A 20,366-nucleotide genomic window follows, 5' to 3' on the forward strand; every position below is an offset into this window, starting at 1 on the left:
TTTTTTTTTGTATTTTGTATTTGTGAAGTGTCTTAAAAGCTTCTTGGGGGGCTGGAGAGATGGCTCAGAGGTTAAGAGCACTGTCTGCTCTTCCAGAGGTCCTGAGTTCAATCCCTAGCAACCACATGGTGGCTCACAACCACCTGTAATGAGATCTGGTTGCCCTCTTCTGGCCTGCAGACATACATGCTGTATACATAATAAATAAATAAATAAATAAATAAATAAATAAATAAATAAATAAATAAATAAATAAATAAATAAATAAAAATGCTTCTTGGGCATGGGGTGGTCGGGGCCTACCATGCGCACATGGTGGAGGTCAGAAGACAAGTTACAGTTGGTTCTCCCCTTCCACGGTGTGTGTCCCAAAGACTGAACCCAGGCTGTCAGGCTGAGCCATTCCAGTCGCACTGCTGGTGAGTTCTGGTGGCTGTTAGTGGTTTGGAGATAAACATCTTCCCCACAAAATTTTGAAGTAGCTAAAATTACACCTTTAGTGCTTCTTCCCAAATGAAACCTATTTCTAGTTGTTTTACTTTCTGAAAAGACCAGCTCCCAGGATGGAGAGATTGCTCAGAGGTTAAGAGCATTGGCTGTTCTTCCAGAGGTCCTGAGTTCAATTCCCAGCAACCACATGATGGCTCACAAACATCTGTAATGAGATCTGATGCCCTCTTCTGGCCTGCAGGCAGAACCTGTATACATAATAAGTAAATCTTTAAAAAGAAGAAGAAGAGGAGGAAGAGGAAGAAGAGGAGGAAGAGGAAGAAGAAGAAGAAAAAGAAAAGACCAGCTCCAGCAGTAGTGGCATACTTGTGCCTTTAACTCCAGCACTTGGGAGGCAGAGGCAGGCAGATCTCTGAGTTCAAGGCCAGCCTGGTCTATAGAGTGAGTTTCAGGACAGCCAGAGATACACAGAGAAACCCCATCTCAAAAAATCAAAAATAAAAAGAAGTTCAGGGCTGGAGATATGGCTCAGAGGTTAAGAGCACTATCTGCTCTTCCAGAGGTCCTGAGTTCAATTCCCAGCTCCCAGATGGTGGCTCCCAACCATCTGTAATAAGATCTGATGCCCTCTTCTGGTGTACGGCAGACTTGCAGAAAGAACACTGTTTACATAATAAATAAAAATAAATCTTTAAAAAAATGAAAAGAAGTTCAAAAGTAGGTTAAATGGCAGAGTCCTTGGCTACACAGAAGGAAGCTCTGGGTTTGATGGGGTGCAGGGAGAAAAAGAAGGAGGACAAGAACACGTATAGGGGAAGAAAAGGGGGTCTGCTTAGAAGCGGGCAGAGTAGCCGGGCAGTGGCGCACGCCTTTAATCCCAGCACTCGGGAGGCAGAGGCAGGCAGATCTCTGTGAGTTCGAGGCCAGCCTGGGCTACAGAGTGAGTGTCAGGAAAAGCACAAAGCTACACAGGGTGGGCTACACGTGAGTTCCAGAATGAATAACTTGATCTACAAAGTGAGACCCTGTCTCAAAACACAAACAAAACAGTTTTCAAGAAATTTGTGTTGCCAGGGGCCCTGGGGGAGAACAGGAATCATGGGTGCCTTCTGAGAGGGCGGGGGAGGCTCTGCTGTCATCTGAGTATGTTTACTGTGTGAAAACTATGGACTTGGGATTTGTGTGTACTTCACTGTGTTGTAAAGTTATACCTTATTCTTTCTAGAACCTTCCAAGATATAATTTTGTTTTGTTTTGTTTTGTTTTTCGAGACAGGGTTTCTCTGTGTAGCTTTGCAGCCTTCCTGGAACTCATTCTGTAGCCCAGGCTGGCCTCAAACTCAAAGAGATCTTACATGATGATTGTTAATACAGCAATAAGTTCCTATGAGTATTGCATAATTAAATCACAGGTAGAATATAGTTTAATTTATATTCTTTTGATTTGTATTATTTGTTAGATAATATTTTTATTATATTACTAAATTGCAAATATATATAGTTCTTCTAAGATTCTCCAGCTCATACAGCTTCTCCTAATACTTATCTTCTCCCATTACCACACTCCTCCCCTGAAACAGGGTTTCTCACTGAGTTCCAAAGCCCTGGAACTCGCTCTGTAGACCAGGCTGGCCTCAAATTCAGATATCTGCCTGTCTCTGCCTCCTGAATGCTGGGATTAAAGGTCTTTGCCACCATGCTCAGCTTCCTAATACTCATCTTGCCTGTCAGCTAATTTTCCTGTTTTTTAACTATGTAGAAGAAATTTAATAATCGTTTTATAAATACCACTGTAAGCTTTTGCAGTTGTTAATTGTTAAAATTTTTATAATAAATATACAGGCATACTTGTATTGTAGAATATTATTTTAAGGTGTGTTACTTTTGTTTATGTTGCATTTGTTTAACTCTGTGAAGTTGTGTTACTGTGCCTGCCTGAAACATCTGATGGTCTAATAAAGAGCTGAACGGCCAATAGTAAAGCAGGAGAAAGGATAGGCGGGGCTGGCAGGCAGAGAAAATATAGAGAGGGAGAAGTCTGGGAGGAGAGAAGCAAAAAAGGAGCCAGAGAAGAAGGAGGTCTCCACCCAACCACCCAACCACCCAACCAGTCACGGAGTAAGAGTAAGACTTACAGAAGTAAGAGAACAGGAAAAGCCCAGAGACAAAAGGTAGACAGGATAATTTAAAGTTAAGTAAAGCTGGCTAGAAACTAAGCCAAGCTAAGGCCAGGCATTCATAAGTAAGAATAAGCCTCCGTGTGTGATTTATTTGGGAGCTGGGCGGAACCCCCCCCACACACACACCAAAAGAGCCAAAATACCTTCCACATAGAATTTTAAAATTTCTGATTTCTTTTTTTTTTTTTTTTTTTTTTTTTTTTTGGTTTGGTTTTTCGAGACAGGGTTTCTCTGTGTAGCTTTGCGCCTTTCCTGGAGCTCACTTGGTAGCCCAGGCTGGCCTCGAACTCACAGAGATCCGCCTGGCTCTGCCTCCCGAGTGCTGGGATTAAAGGCATGTGCCACCACCGCCCGGCTTCTGATTTCTTTTTGTTTGTTTATTTGAGACAGGATCTCGCTCTGTGTGTAGTTCAGGCTGGCCTGGAACTCACTATGCAGCCCAGGCTGACCTGGAACTCCTGGCAATCTCACCCCAGCCTCCAAAATTCTGGGATTACCGGCATGAGCCATCATGCCCGGGTGCACTTTCAACATTTTATAAGTTCATAGGAAAATTTTTCTCTCACGGATACATTGAAGATGTGCACCAGTGTTTGGGACCACCTTGGTATCGGTAGTGAATTGTTGTGGAATAACCATTTTGTACACTGTGAAGATGTGTCACTCGGATTGGTTTTTAATAAAATGCTGAACAACTAACAGCTAAGTGGGATTTGGGGGGCAGAGAGGATGCTGGGAAGAAGAAGGTGGAGACGCTGAGGGATGGGAACAAACAAGACATGCGGTGTGTGTGTGTGTGTGTGTGTGTGTGTGTGTGTGTAACAAGCCGGGTGGCTGCACATAGATTAGTAGAAATGGGTTGATTTAAGTTAAAAGGAGCTAGTTAAAAACAAGCCTAAGCTAAGGTCAAGCTTCCATAACTAATAATAAGTCTCTGTGTCAGGATTTGGGAGCTGGCTGGTGGGACAGAGAAAGACGAGTTTCAGTAAATGCCTGAAATGCGAGGCTTGCCTGATTCTTCTTCCTGGCAGCTCCTGGGCTTGACAGTAACCTATTTGATCACAGCACATTTTGGAATGCCAGGAACAATAGGACAGGCATTTGACCTTTCAGCTTCCTAAAAGCCAAAACTGAGGTCTAAGCTGATAATAAGGCCAAAGCCCAGGCTGGTGGAAACCTGATGCATTACTACTTGAAAGTCAAAGAATGGGGGAGGGGCAGGGAGGGGCGGGGCGGGGCGGGGCCGGGGAGACCCGACCTCCCACCACGTCTTCTCACACGACTTCCAGAATCAGGCGATTCCTGGCCATGAATCAAAAGCAAAATCATCCCGTTCCTCAGTGGATTTGGATGAAAACTGGTAACAAAGTCAGGTACAACTCTAAGAGAAGACACTGGAGGAGAACAAAGTTGGATTCACATGATGGCAAGAGTGGGTGTTTATACTGAGTCATGGATGGAGTTCAGCATTTTTAACCTGGAGACTTGGTCCTGTTTAAATTGGGAGAGTGGTTGGTCCAGTAATAAAATGCAGAACCTTTCAAAAAATGGGGGAGTGGGGGTGGAAAAATTAGAGAAAAAAACAAAACTGGTTAGTCACTCAAGATTTCTGTCGCCGAGGATGACAAGGGAGAAGGGATGACCAGGTGAGAACCGCCCGGTCACTGCACATGGCTTTCAGGAGTCTGGAAACCTGGATCTAAGGAACAGAAGTGGAATCCAGTAAATAAAGGAACTTAATAGTGGAGCTAGGGTGAGCCAACTTTCCTAGCAATGAGGTCATTCAATTCAATAAGCTTTGGATAGCCATGGAGACAAGAAGCATTAGGAAGCCCCCTTGCTAATGATAGTTTATAGGAGGGGAAAGAAAAGATGTCTGTCATGACAGAAGTATGCTCTGGTAGAAATCCCTCTCAACCTAGGGAGGTAAGCAGGAAACATCTATACAAAGATGCATCCAAAAAACCCAGGAATCACGTGAATTCAAAGTGACTAGATAGCAGTGGCTAGCATGCAGGGAAAGTCTGAGAGGTATTATTATTAATATTGATACTGACTGCTGTGGGGTCAGATGCTGAATGGTCAGATCTGTGAACATGATTGACTTCGATGGCTGAAGAACAAAGGATGCAAGCAAAGTAAAGCCAAACTCCTCATCTTCCTGCTGCCAAAAAGGGTCCCATGGGGGCTGAGAGATGGTTCAGTGGGTAGAGCACTGACTGCTCTTCCAGAGGACTGAGGTTCAGTTCCATTGCCCACAGGGTGGCTCACAACCAACTGTAACTCCAGTTCCAGTACATCTGGCACCTTCCTCCGACCTCCTCTGTTGGCAGGATCACTAGTAGTACACATACACGCATGCAGAGAAGACACTCATAAACACTCATTCACGTAAAATAAAAAGTCAATCTTATTTTTAAAAGGCTCCCAGACAAAAGCAGGTGAAGTAAAGTTCAAGTTCAGACAAAAAGAACTTTATTTCCTCCAGGTAAGGTAAATTATCAGAGTTGGAAGGATGCATTTAATTGGTGTGTGTGTAGGAGGAATCAACAATTTTGTTGAGCATACCTGTAATTCCAGTCCTTAGCAGGATCACCGTAAATTCAAGGCCACACTAGGCTACAGTGAAATATTACTTCAAACTATAGAGAAGCTGTGTTATAAAAAAATCTCTAGGGGTGTGCAGGCTGATGTACGTACAAGCATGTTCACATGTGTGTGGGTACATGTGTGTGGGAATGCATGTGGAGGTGAGAGGTTGATGCCAGAAAAGTAAGGCACAGATGTCTTAGACATGTGCCCAAGATCATACAGGTAATTTGGGCAAGAACTCAGATTTTTTTTTCTTCCTCCCTCCCTCCTTCCCTCCCTCTCTCCCTCCCTTCTTTCTTCCTTCCTTCCTTCCTTCCTTTCTTTCTTTTTTTTTCAACCAGTCCAGTGGCATCAAGCTAGCACTCTAATTAGTAATCATAAATGGATCTCAAGCATTTTCAAGTGTCTAATTCACAGTACACAGGCTTGGCAAAAATCAACCTGTGAATAAACAGACTCCTGGATTTGAGACAAAAATATATTTATCCAGAAGGGTGTTTAAGGCCCATGTTGCTGACATGTATGCATCCCTGCTTGCATTTTGTCATTCAGGTAGGGGAATTGGTACCCAAGGACTTGTCAGCCAGCTGGTCAAGCACGTCCCTGGCCATGCCATTGGAGACATAAATAAAGACATTCAGCCAGAGCAAAGGCCTGCACCTCCACTAGCTGTTCAAAGACAGGGGACACATCACAAAGGTCCTGTCTGGTGGCACTCCAGATGAGCCTATGACATCCTGAAGCATCTATAGTAAGTGTCTACATTTTTTGTTAAATATGTACTTATTAATTTTTGTAGGGGTCGGGGTAGGTGGGCACAGGTGTGGAACTCAGAAGACAATGTGAAGCCGTTTTGCCAACCCAGTATCTGTTTTTAAGTTGGCATATTTAAAGTTGGGTGGGTTTTCACGGTCAAGTAGGGTAGAACAATGATGCCTAGAGTTTTCCCTAAAGTATAGAAAGAGCAGAAGAGAATTGTTTCAAACTCCTAACGTGTGCCTGACAAGCCTGGGATTTCTCTGAAGTCCCCTTCTTAACCAATATTTAGAGATAGGTGTTATGTGGAAATCATATACACTGTCTTAAAATTCACTTGTTATAATAGATTGACTGCTCATTTCCCGGTCTTGTTGGCTGCACTGTGGCCAGGATGGCAAAGGTACTTGTCATTAGCAGATAGTCACTGAAGCTGTTTGTTTGTTTGTTTTTAAGGCATCATCAGTTTGTTATTAAAGGGAGGCATAGGCCGAGCGGTGGTGGCGCACGCCTTTAATCCCAGAACTCGGGAGGCAGAGCCAGGTGGATCTCCGTGAGTTCGAGGCCAGCCTGGGCTACAGAGTAAGTTCCAGGAAAGGCGCAAAGCTACACAGAGAAACCCTGTCTCGGAAAAAAAAAAAAAAAAAAAAAAGGAGGCATGGAAATTATTTGCATGATGAATAATAAATAGTTCAGGCCGTCAGCCGAATGGGCAGCTTCATGTGACACCATTTCAACAGTGATTTCCGTCCACATACTTTCCAAGAACGTCACCATCTCTTGCCGTCTGGAACTACTTTGGTACCTCCGTATCCTGGGAGAAGACTTTGTCTCCGACGTTCACACTGACTGGCTGAATCTCTCCACCTTGTCCTTTGGCGCCCGATCCCACAGCCACTACTGTCGCTTGCAATCCTTTTCCTTGAGACTTCTCCGGAAGCATCTTGCCACCTTTGGTCACAGTTTCGGCGGCACACCTTTCAACCAGCACTCTGTCAAAGAGCGGGAGAAACTTTCTGAAAACGTGTCTGGTTATAACTTGTGCGGCTGCAGCTCGGACTCTGCAGTCAGGCCCCGCAGCGAGGAGAGTCTGCGGCCAGCTCCCGACACGTGAAAGATGCCAGTTTAAAGAGATAGTGGGCACTATGTTAGGAACTTATTTTTGCATAGCTCAGATATGTGAACAATGGGAAACATCTGGGTGAAGTATGCAGAGGAACTTGTACACCACCTCTGTAACTTATGCTTAAATTTGAAATTATTCCAAAGTAAAAATACTTAAAATAAAAAAAAAATTTAATTTATCAATATACTCCATGATGCACTTTTATTTTCCATGAAAAAAATAATGCTTTAAAGGATTTCTTTTGAGCTGAGCTGATCGCTAACTCGGTAGCAAAGTACCTGCCTAACATGTGTGAGGTCCAAAATTTAGATCTCCAACACTTGTTTTTATTAGCATACCGCTGATAAAGAAATAGTGTGGTAAAATATGGACTGAGGACATTTATCTTGAGACCCTCCGCACATCCAAGTTCTCCCTGGAGTAAACCTTAGGGTCAGCGGTTAAGAGTGAGGCTTCCCAGGCCTGTGGACACTTGACGTCATGGGTGATACTCTGAGATCCAGAATGAGAGGCCAGGGTATTCCCGTAGACTGTCAGAGCCATGGTCTCGTTTTAGAAGAGAATCCTTATACTATACTATACTATACCTTCTACAAGTTCCTGACAAAGCCCTCACCTCAATCTGAAACTAACCCAACTTCTCTGACCTCATTATTGACCTTTGCCAAAATCAGACCAAGGACAGCATTCAGAGACGCTGGGACATCCCAGCTGTTCTACTGAGCCAGAGACCACACACTGCCCTACAGTCTCCTCAGCTCCCTTCCCTCTGGGCTTTTCCAGCTTCCTAGACATTCACAGCATGTGTATCCTTGTCACCTTGCCTTTCTTTTCTCTCTCACAGATGTTGTTATACATCCTCATAAGGTAACCACAGAACTGAATAATGCTCACAGCTTCTATCTCGCTTGTGAACTTGAAGGCAACTGGCTGGTCAAATGCTAGGTTTCTCGCCGCAGCCTGTTTCAGCCTTAGAGTCTGCAATGTTCTTTATTCCCTTAAAATGAGGATTTTTATCTAAGCAATGCTGTTTTCACCTGCTAGTCACGACTTTCCTAGTACAATTACTACTGCACAGGCACTATTAACAGACCCCACCATGCCCTCCGCTCCAGACAGCACCCGGACTCTAAGCAGAAGATCAGAAAGTGTCTGCTGCAGGTGCTTCTCGCACGGCTGATCACTGAGTGTGACCCACCCCAGCTGAACCGTTCGTCTTCTGAAGGAAGGAATCCTAAAGAAACCCTACAGGGGCCCATGAGATGGTTCAGGGGTAAAGGTGCCTCTCTGCTACTAAAGACCTGAGTTCGATCCCTGGAACTTGTATGATAGAAGGAGAGACAAGACTCCTACAAGTTGTCTTCTGTAGTGTGCTCACAGGCAGGTAAACACACACACACACACACACACACACACACACACACACACACACACACACAAATACAAGAATTTAATTCTTAAAAACAAAAGAATCACCCGGGAGGTGGTGGTGGTGGCGGCGGCGGCAGCGGCGGCGCACGCCTTTTAATCCCAGCACTCTGGAGGCAGAGGCAGGTGGATCTCTGTGAGTTCCAGGCCAACCTGGTCTACAGAGTGAGTTCCAGGAAAGGTGCAAAGCTATACGGAGAAACCCTGTCTCGGGGGGTGGGGGGGAAGAATCCTCCTGTGTGGCTCTTATATTTAATAGACTAGTCTCATAGGGTGTGCTATTACTCAGGGTAGTAACCCAGAAAGTTATGGAATTCTTCTATGTTGGTGTTTTTGTTGTTGTTGTTTGATTGATTTTCTTTTTACTTGAGACAAAGCCCTGGCTGGTCTAGAACTCAGTATGTAGACCAAGCTGGCCTCAAACCCATAAACATCTACTTGCCTCTGCCTCCCAAGATCTGGGATTAAATGTGTGCACCACTACATCCAGCCCAGGGTTTATTCTACCCAACCTATCTGCAGTATCCAGAAAAACAACGGATGTAACTCAGCTTAGTAAGCCTTTGTAGAGTGCTTACTTAGCATGCATGAAGCTCTGGGTTTTATCCTCAGCATCACATAAAAATCACCTATAATCTGAGGACTCAGTTGGGGGGAGGAGATCAGAAGTTCAAGAGCATCCCAGGAGCTGGAGGCAGCCTAGGGTACACTCGTGGACCACCTCGTCTCTGGTGGTAGCTGCTTATTCCTATCCTCCTCTTTTAACAAGTCACAGTCTGCCATTTGCCCTCTTTGCACTTTCTCTTCCGGCTGCCAGCACTTTGATCTTTTTTTTTTCTTCTCTTGTTTCTTAAGGTTTCAGAGCCAGGGGACATTTTAGAAATTATTCAACTGAGCTGGGTAAATTAGCTCAAGGCTAAGCTTGGCACTTGGGAGGGGAACTGCTGGGAGTTGGAAGCTAGCCTGGGCTCATAGTGGGTTTCAGGTCATCCGAGGCTGTGGAGTGAGACTTTGTCTCAAAAAACAAAAATGAAAAAAAAAATCATTCAACTGAAAGTGTTGGCATACAATAGTAAGTAGTCGCTGAGGTCACCGCATGGTGACTGTGCCCCTGTGAGCCAGCAAGGGGCCAGGTCTCAGGGAAAGGGTGGGGCAGACAACAGCAAGTTCAATGACAAGCTGTCTTGTAGAAAACAGGAAATGCAGTCATTTAGGATAAACTTGCTAGAACAGCTCATATATGGGAGAAGCGAGAGACGCTGGGGTGGTGGACTAATTAGACAAATTAGAGGTCTGGTGCTAAGCTAGGGAGGGCAAGAGTCAGGATCCAGGAGAACGACCGGGATTGCCTAACTGAGAAAAGATGGAGGGAAATGAACAGCATACCAAGATCTGATGCACAACATTATACGGGATCCCTAAGACCCAGGAGAGAGGGCAGGCACACAGCGGTGGCGAGCCCTTCAGACCAGAGGTAGAAAGGGAAAGGAACTCACCAAAACTAAGCGCCTAGCACTGCCCCTCCCTGAGCTTGGATACGTTTGGTGTTCGGTATGTTAGCCTTAAAAGGGTGAAGGCAAAGGAAGAGTCAGAGAGGACTAATATTTTCAACTACAAGCACTATTTTTTAAAAAAAGGAAGAAGAAAAAGGTGGGGCGAAAGACCTTACAAGGGGGACCAGTGCTGTGGGATGGTCTGTATGGCAAATGTGTTGTTCTTATTGGTCAATAAATAAAACACTGATTGGCCATAGCCAAGCAGGAAATATAGGCAGGACTAACAGAGAGAAGTGAGAGAACAGGAAGGCAGAGGGGGACACTGCCACCCGTTGCCATGACAAACAGCATGTGAAGACGCCGGTAAGCCATGAGCCATGTGGCAAGGTATAGATTTATAGAAATGGATTAATTTAAGATGTAAGAACTAGATAGCTAGAAGCCTGAGCCATTAGGCCAAACAGTTTAAATAATATAAGCATCTGTGTGTTTATTTTATAAGTGGACTGCCGGGGCTTGGTGGGACCCGGAGAGAAAACTCTCAACCAGTTATTTGAGAAAGACCGTCGGATAACGGAAGTGGGTGCAGGGCAAAGAGCAGCAATCCTGCCGCCAGAGGCAGTCAGCCCAGAAACGTTGCTGGGAACAGTAGAGTAGAGCCCCAGTCCACGCAAGAGTTAAGATTAGGTAGACTCCCAGCACCTTGCAGCTTTTGTGCTTTATGAAGGTGGGTGCATGTAAATTAGTCATGTGCATGACTCAAGACCAAGCCACTAACTGGCCACAGAGAGGGGTGCCAGAATTTAGAACTATCAGGTTCTGGTTTTGTATTCTTACCACTTCAACGTTTCAACTTGGCATCTTGACTCGCCTCAGGGAAGGAATTTAAGTTGAACTTTGGGTGCTGTCAAGAAACACTCCCATAAAAACAAAATCAATAAGAATGGATTCTAAGGGATGGAGAGATTGCTCAGTGCTTAAGAGCACTGGCTACTTGTGCAAAAGGCCAGGGTTCGATTTCTAGCATTCACATGGCAGCTCACAGTCATCAGTAATTCCAGTTCCAGAGGATTTATCTGATGCTTTCTTCTGGCTTCTGTGGGCATGTATGATGCACAGACATACATGCAGGCAAAATGTCCAGACAAATACATTTCTGGAAGGAAGGAAGGAAGGAAGAAGGAAAGAGGGAAAGAAAGAAAGTATTGGTCTTGAGATGAAGCAAAGCGCCATTTGGTTCTGCTGCGGTGTGGCCTGAACAGCATATCTAACTGTTGTTAGATACAACTGCATTGCTTTGTATGGACACTGTTTCCTTATGGGCTAAAAAAGCAAACATTTTTATCAGATGAGGATGCTAGAAGATAAGTGAGCATTTGTCTCCAGATGGAGTGATTAACAACAAACAGGTTGATAGACACATACACAGTGTTTAGGTCAGTCTCAAGACCATGCAGATGAGGAGAACGGCATTCATTTAACTTATGATCTGCTGTAGCTCAGCTTCCAGGCCAGTGCCTACAGAGGGATAGACACAAATGCTCAATGAACTAAAAAATCAATATGACAAAGAGCCATAAGAGGAAATTTGGGGCCAGATAAACATAATTTCCCCCCACTTCATGTGTGAGGTATGTACATATGCATATGGGTAGGTGGGTGGGTTCATGTGCACATGGCGCACACTCATGTGGAGGTCCAAAACTATAGTGGGAAACTATCCTCACTTGTTCTTCCACCTATTCAGTGAATCAGGGTGCTCAATCAAGGATGACCTTGACTTTCTGACCCTCTGACTAGCACCCCCAGGCGCTGGGATCACAGGGCATGTGCCCTACTTTTTATGATGTGCATGTCTCATACATGCTAGGTGAACACTCTACCAACTGAGCTACACATCCTAGCCTTTGAAAAAGTACCTTATTTTCTACTCTGGACCACCAGAGTTGGGCATTTTCACACTTAATGGGTAAAACAGATACAAAACTTTAGTATTTAATGGATGAAACTGCCTTCAGACTGTAGCTGTTTGGAAAGGCTCATGATGAATGACTGGGATCAAAAAACACAACTCCGGAGAGAGGCTGGCCACCTGCAAGGGCCAGCAGCTACTTGAGGGAAAGCATATTTGCAAATTACTTGGATTCTGATTCCACAATGTTTATGGTCAGTCATCTTGGTCCTCAAGAAATGTTCAAATCCTGAGTCTCTGCTGCCATCCCACTCCAAAGCCTGTTAGTGAAGAATCACTTGGGGATCTTTGCATCATGATGGGAGAGGCTTGGGTGAGGGATTGCAAGACAGAAACAACTCCCTGGAAAGAAAATATAAGTAAAAACAGCCACTCCTTGATGTTGAGATCAACTGCCTGTTGGGTAGGGAAAGATTCCCACCAGGAAGAGCACGAGATAGATCTGTTAGTGACACAGATTCCACCTCAGGGCAGAGGGACCAACACCTTAGAAACATCGCACCCAGAAATGAAGATCCTGGGATTCTTAGTAATTTGGGGCACATTGAAGATTTCTCTCTCTCTCTCTCTCTCTCTCTCTCTCTCTCTCTCTCTCTCTCTCTCTCTCTCTCTCTCCCCTTCCTCAGAGGCAGAGAACTCACACAAATCTTGGTCAGTAGTAGACTAGATGGGTCCAAGACACCAACACCACTTGAATATTTGGTCCCACTAAGTGAAACTGTTTGGAAAGGATTAAGAGGTGTGGCCATATTGGAGGAGTTAAGTCACTAAGAGTGGGCCTTGAGGTTTCAATAGACTCCTGCAACTCCCAGTCTCTCTCTCTCTCTCTGTCTCTGTCTCTATCTCTGTCTCTCTCTTCCTCCTACTTCTGGATCCAGATGTGAGCTCTCAGCTGTTCCTGCTTCCATGCTTTCACTCTGCCATCATAGACTTGAGCCCTCTGAAACTGTAAGCCCAATTTCTTGCCTTGGTCATGGTGTTTGGTCACAGCATAAGAAAAGTAGCTAAGACACCATGCGACCTCATCTTAGTGATCTAGCACTCAGCATATGCAGCTCAGCCCTCAAAGCATGCAACTTGGCCATGGTCACATCAGCAAGCACACCCCCCACCCCACCCCACCCCACACACAAATGCAAAAAACTCAACATTTTTTTTTTTTGCATGAGTCTTCCTCTAGTATGGCCTCCACCCGTCAGAGGCTGGTATAGCCCGCAAGAATGGCAGGAGTTGGTTTGGTTATATCTGGTCTCCAATTTCAGCCCATCTCTTAAATGTTTTTTGGGTTGCCTCTTCAAAGTGAGAAGTGCTATGCTAAAGAATGGAGTCTACCTCTGGCATTGTCTCCTCCTTTGGGAGTTAAACCAGCTGGGCAAGTCAATCCAAGTGTCTCTAAGATCATTACTGGGAAGGGCTCCCCAGTCTTTTGAGATATGTCATTTCCTAGTGGATATGTTTTAAAATCCAGAATACTTAAAATTAAGGATGAAATATTTACAAGAACCAAATACATAGCTTTGACAGGTGTAAGAAAGGGACATACGTGATATGTTAGGTATTTGCAGTATTTGGGAGAATGTAGAGTTGGGTGCATAGTGTTAGGTCCAAAATGCCCCCCAAATGGCAGTGCTGGTGACAATGTCCTAAACAGAAGGACTTTGGCCAGGTAAACAGAAGAATTGTTATTGGGTAAATAGAGGCCTAACAGAGGGTTTCTGTTTACCGGGAACCCCCCTTATTACTCCCAAAAGGTCAACCACCTTGAGCGAGGGCATCTAGTTCCTGGCCAATTTGAACAGCCTGTATCAACTCAAAGACCCTGTCGACTGTTCTGTAAAATCTGCTTGCTGTTCTGACATTTTTCTCCTCTCTCTGTCCCCACTCCCACCCCAGAGATAGCTTTGGCAGTTTGGTGCCCAATAAACCTTTCTTTCCACACACGGAGTGGTCTAGTACAGTGGTCTCACTGTGCCCTCACTTATATATAACTCTAAGAGAGACTGCTCATGTGTCATGTCTTAGCAGCTGGGTCCAAACCTGCTAGAGAGAATAACTATTACAGTAGCAAATTAGACTAATGAATCTAATATAAAAGCTACATGGCTTGAAGTGGAATTTTCTTTCTAGATTAGCTTTGAGACAGTTAGGAAAACATAGGATTGAATCACTTTTATAAGTTGTTAGTTTATATGACTTTTAAGAATACAGTGATGTTTTGTTGGTTAGCTTAGATGAATAACTTAATAAGGGCATGTAATATATTGCACTTATAAAATATATTTGGGGTGCCAGGAGACTGCTCAGTGAGTAAAAGTATTTGCTACCCAAGCCTGACCACCTGAGTTTGATCCCCCTAGAACCCAGATTGGAAAAAAAACAAAACAGATATGGTGATGTCCATCTGTTATCTGAACACTCCTACTGAAAGACTGGGGGCAGCAGACAGGAGAATTATCACTGTTGAAGTCACGGTTCTATGGCTGTGAAGAGACACCATGACCAAGGCAACTCTTTTTTATAAAAGAAAGCGTTTAACTGGGGGCTGGTTTACAGTTTCAGAGGTTTGATCCGTTATCATCATGGTGGGGGCATGGTGGCATGAATGTTGCTGGAGCAGTAGGTGAGAGCTACTTACTGAACTGCAGGCAGAGAGAGAGAGAGAGAGAGAGAGAGAGAGAGAGAGAGAGAGAGAGAGAGAGAGAGAGAGAGAGAGAGAGACTGGGCCTAACACAGGCTTTTGAAACCTCAAAGCCTCCCCCCCCCCACTCCCCCCACAACCCTATGACACACCTCCTCCAACAAGGCTACACCTCCTAATCCTTGTAATCCTTTCAAACAGGTCCACTCCCTGGTGACTAAGCATTCAAATATATGAGCTTATGAGGACCATTCTTATTCAAACCACCAGAGTCAGCTAGGCTCAAGTACATTCTACAGCCTCAGAAGCAATCAGAAAACTTCTCAGTGAGATGGAAGATGAAAACTGATTCCCCAAAGTTGTCCTCTGACTTCCACACATGTACAGAGCACATGCTGCATACAAATACCACACACATACAATGATAAAAATTTTTTAAATCAATTTTGAGATGGAGAGGTGAATCAGCAGTTAAGACCACTCTCTCTGTTCTTACGAAGGACCCAAATTCAGGTCCCAGTATCCACAAGGATGCTCACAATTATCTGTAACTGCAGTTCCAGGGCATCTGGTGCTATCTTCTGGCTTCTGCAGGCTCAATGTACATGTAGTACATTAACATACATGCAGACAATAATCATGCTCAAAATAAGATAAATAAATTTAAAATAGAAGTTGGAGCCAGGCGGTGGTGGTGTATGCCTTTAATCCTAGCACTCGAGAGGCAGAGGCAGGTGGATCTCTGTGAGTTTGAAGCCAGCCTGGTCTACAGAGTGAGTTCCAGGACAGGCACCAAAACTACACAGAGAAACCCTGTCTCAAAAAAACCATTTAAAAAAAAAAAAGGAAAGAATACTTGCTGAAACATCTGCGTTCCTGGATCATAGATAGTCATTCAAAATGGCTCCAAAATAAACTATCGTCTTATCTCCTTTAAGATGAAAGTTTCAGTTTTTGTATCAACAATTATGGGGTCTCCTGTGACCCCCACCAAAGGCACTGAAGGTAAAATGGGACTCTGAGAATGATTCACTTTTCACTGAAGGAATCAGCTGAGTGGAAGCCATGTACCTGCACGGACCCACTGAGTCTAGGCCTCCTAATGTTTTTTCCTCAGGTGAATTGTTGGTAAGTGCTTTCCAGGGCTCTGGGCCTCCCTTAATTTGGTTAGTCCATGGTCCATTTTGTTTATTCTGAGCTGGTTAACAAGAATCCTACTTTGAAGGCTGGAGAGATGGCTTGGTGGTTAAGCACACTGGCTGCCCTTCCAGAGGACCCAGGTTCAATTTCAGCACCCACATGGCAGCTCACAAGTGTCTGTAACTCCAAGATCTGACATCCTCACATAGACCTACATGCAGGCAAAACACCAAAGCGCATAAAATAAAAATAAATAAACTATTTTTTTAAAGAATCCTATTTTATTAAATACCTTTTTGATCTGCTTTCAAAATATTTGGTTTAAGGCAATGGTTCTCAACCTTCTGAATGATGTGACCCTTTAATACAGTTTCTCATATTGTGGTGACCCCCAACCATAAAATTATTTTGTTGCTACTTCATAACTGTAATTTTGCCACTGTTATGAATCATAATGTAAGTATCTGATATGGGATGTAAAGGGCCATGACCCATTGGTTGAGAACCACTGGTTTAAGGTCTCTCTAATTTGTTTGCTTTGATAGCATTTTGGTCTAGACATTTGGTTTGAGTTCTTTGCTTGATTTGGAACCTCTAAGGTCACTTTGGATCTGACTGTTTTAGCTTGTTTTCAGTATTTTGTTCCCTTTTGGAACTTTGAAGGCATTTTAGTTTTTGTTTTATTTGTCTTGGTTCTCACTGTCTTTGAAAAATGTGATTTGTTGTCATTTGGTCTTTGTCCCCTGACACTCCTGTCTGCATACTTCCGCGTTTTTCTGCTGCTTCTCCTGTGACCCCACCAAAGGCACTGAAGGTGAAGGGCACTTGTTCCTTCCACCCAAAAGTGTGGAGGTGTCTGGGGGAACACCCCAACAAACACACCCGGTTCCCGGGTCAGAAAGAACCTTATTGGCTCACCCGGGAAGACACATATGAGGGATTGGTTCACCCCGTGTCTTGAGCCCCCTCACATTTGAGTAAGATGCAAGACAACCAGGAGACCCAGTGGAAAAGGTGGTCTGGGGGAAGCTGAGGAAGTTGATCCGTATATATGATAAGAACCTTGCACATATATATGTGTGCATGCGTGTGTGTGTGTGTGTGTGTGTGTGTGTGTGTGTGTGCATGTGTGTATTTGGGGAACAAGGTTTCCAAAAGAAGGAAATATTTGGAGATAAGCCGCCATCAGGTACTCTAGCTGTCTTTATGTATGATAATTACTAACTTGCAAGTATTTGGGAAAATGGAGAGACACATTTACTACCTCCAAGCTGCTTTGTCTGTGCGCTTATCCAAATCCTAAACAATGAAGTTTAAAAAAAGAAAATCACAAACAGGCAGGCTGCTTTAATTAAAATGTAAAATGATTTGGGGGTGGCGGTAAAAGTAGTAATTAATAATTATAAAGAGCTCTTTAAAAAAAACAACAGTACCTGTGAGCTAAATGGGGGTTAAAACAAAGAATTAGTTCAAACTTTTTACCGTTTATACCAAAACCTCTGGTAAATTCCAAAGCAGCTCCCTCTTCTCTGACCTTGCTTCTTCTCCTCTCAGTTTCAGTTTTCCTCGAGCAGCTTTGTCTCATTTACAGTAAAGTGTCTTTATTATACAACCCAGACCAGCCCTAAGTGTCCTTTCAACCTTAAAGCCAAAAATCTCAGTGCCACCCCCGCCCCGCCCCCTCCCAGGTGGAGGTCCCTACAGCTTAGGGGAACTCAGGTTAATAATCCAAGGAAGCCATGTCTGTGTCCCTTCTGTGGCCAACATTTGACTGATCAGTCTTATTATACATGGGCTCTGTATACCTTTACTTCTGTTTTTCTAACAAGAAACCCACTAAATATTTGGGTGTTCTAACATCAAAATAGACATTTCCTAGACCCGTCCATACTCTGCTTCTGGGTCACGTGGTTTTTCTGGGGCGTCTCTGTGAAAAGCTGATCCTCCGACCCCCTGCCCCCACCCATGTAGTGGCTCTGGTAGGTATAAAGATAATCTAAAGAAACACTGTGTCTCTCAATCTGATTATCAGACTGTTGAAAGAATGGGCGCTAACGATGTGGGAGTTTCCCTGGAAATCTCATGCTATGAGAGGGAAAAGGCTCCAGCCGGAGAGAGAACTTGTCTCTCTAGAAGAGATTTCACACCGTTGGAACAATTTGTCAAACCACCTTATTGGGTGAAACTAAAGCCTGGATAATAATGAGTCAATGGTGAGTGTAGCAGCAGTACCTTGGCCAGGGCTGCTTAGATGTGCATGTCCTTGGCTGTGTGTGTGTGTGTGTGTGTGTGTGTGTGTGTGTGTGTGTGTGTGTGTGTGTCCCCAGGACCCTAAAGATAGACTTGCAGGACATTTGTCCCTATTCCTACTGTGACTGCATTAAATAAATCTATCTCCCTTTCCTGCTTTCCACTTTTTTATACATAACTTGTTTATTTTTATTTTATGTATTTGGTGCTTTACCTGCATGTACATTTGTGTGAGGGTGCTGGGTTCCCTAGAAATGGAATTAGAGACAGTTGTAAGCTGCCATGTGGGTGCTGGGAATTGAACCCAGGGCCTCTGGAAGAGCAGCCAGTGCTCTTAACCGCTGAGCCATCTCTCCAGCCTCTGCTTTCCTCTTTTAATTAGATTGTTGTGGATGGGTGGCCAGACCTGACTGGGCATAAGTTGTGACCACCAAGTTACCTGCTGGAAAGCAGTCTGAGACAATACTGAGAAACACCTCCTTCAGCTATTTAGAGAGAGAGAGAGAGAGAGAGAGAGAGAGAGAGAGAGAGAGAGAGAGAGAGAGAAGAGAGAGAAGAGAGAGAAGAGAGAGAGAGAGAGAGAGAGAGAGAGAGAGAGAGAGAGAGAGAGATTACCTTAAGTCTATATGACAAACATCAACTTTAGATCTTTTTTGCTATCAAGCCTTTCTCATATCTTAAAGAAATACATTAAACTTTCTACCTTTTCTTTTCTCAGTGGAGCAAATCTAATGTCATGTAATTGTGTCATGTGTCTATAGTAATTGTTTTAGTATATACATGTCATGTGTCTACAGTAGTTGTTTTAGTATATTTTTGGTGGTTTTCATATGTTGTTTGTGCCAAAGTTGTTTGTTTGTTTGTTTGTTTGTTTAACAAACTGTGGCTACCTCAGTTCTCTTTTTAAATTCATTTTTGTTGTGTGCTAAAATTATTGTGGAATGCCCAATTAAAATGTATGTGCAGATTCAAATTTAAATATTGTGGACATATATTAAGGCTTGATAAATACATACTATTTTACAAATTTGAGTACTCTAAACATCTTAAAATCTGCAAAATGGTATCTTTGGAAATGCTGAATGTTTCATAAAGCTTCAGTGTTATGTAAGTAGATTTTGATAAGTATTTCCTTCCAAAATAGATTTTCTTTTATATAAGATAAATATATAATCATAAATTCATAAGATTTCTTCAAAATATTCCTAATATAAAACTGTTAAGTGTTGCCAGGTAGCGGTGGTCCACGCCTTTAATCCCAGAGCTCAGGAGGCAGAGACAGTGGAATCTCTGAGTTCAAGGCCAGCCTGGTCTACATAGTGAGTTCTAGGACATCCAGGGCTACACAGAGAAACCTTATCTTGAAAAACAAAACAAAACAAAACAAAACACTGTTAAATGTAGGCCTTCTTTGTTACTGTTGGATCATACATAAATCAGCAGATATGTTTAGTGAGCATGGCTATGCTGTTTCCTTTTCATAATGAGGACTATAGAAAATAGAATTGTAAGGCTGGAGAGATGGCTCAGCTAGGCTCACAGTCAAAAATATAAGACAGCATAATCCTAACAAACAATGATGTTTAAAGTCTTGGTTTAGGGCCTGGAGACATGGCTCAGTGGTTAAGAGCACTGGCTGCTCTTCCAGAGGACCTGGGTTTAATTCCCAGCACCCACATAACAGCTCACAACTGTCTATAACTCCAGTTCCAGGGAATCCAACACCCTCACACATACATGCAGGCAAAACACCAGTGCACATAAAATAAAAACAAATCATTAAAATATATTTACGTATGATTATGTATATAAACTTTCTGTCTAAATGTGGTCATGTTTTATTTTTACATAATATACTTACTGCCAAACTGGCTTGTAAGTGAGTGCCTGTGTAAACTACAGTTATTAACTTGGCTCAGCTGCATTTTGGCTCATAGTGAAATTAAAATTTTAAGAAATAAAATAATGATAAAAGACTATACACACACATACATACATACATATATATATATATATATATATATATATATATATATATATATATATATATATAGTTTTGTTTTTGAAACAGGGCTTCTCTGTGTAGTTTTGGTGCCTGTCCTGGATCTTGCTCTGTAGACCAGGCTGGCCTTGACTCACAGAGATCCACCTGGCTCTGCCTCTGGAGTGTGGGGATTAAAGGCATGCACCACCACCGCCTGGCCCAAAAAGTATATTTAATAAGTGTACCACGCACATAAAACAAATAGAGATGGGTAACGGTCCTAAATCTTTTGGGGGAACAATTAGCCTGAGTTTTTAAGTTTAAACAACTTAAGTCTGCTCTTAAGGACATGATA

General features: G+C 43.4%; 1 pseudogene; it reads right to left on the reverse strand.

Moving 5' to 3' along the window:
* Window positions 1-6,613: 6,613 nt before the first annotated feature.
* On the reverse strand, window positions 6,614-7,646 carry LOC143267129 (10 kDa heat shock protein, mitochondrial pseudogene; annotated as a pseudogene).
* Between the last annotated feature and the right edge of the window lie 12,720 nt (window positions 7,647-20,366).

The sequence above is a fragment of the Peromyscus maniculatus genome, chromosome 9 (assembly GCF_049852395.1).
Source record: "Peromyscus maniculatus bairdii isolate BWxNUB_F1_BW_parent chromosome 9, HU_Pman_BW_mat_3.1, whole genome shotgun sequence".
Lineage (NCBI taxonomy): Eukaryota > Metazoa > Chordata > Mammalia > Rodentia > Cricetidae > Peromyscus > Peromyscus maniculatus.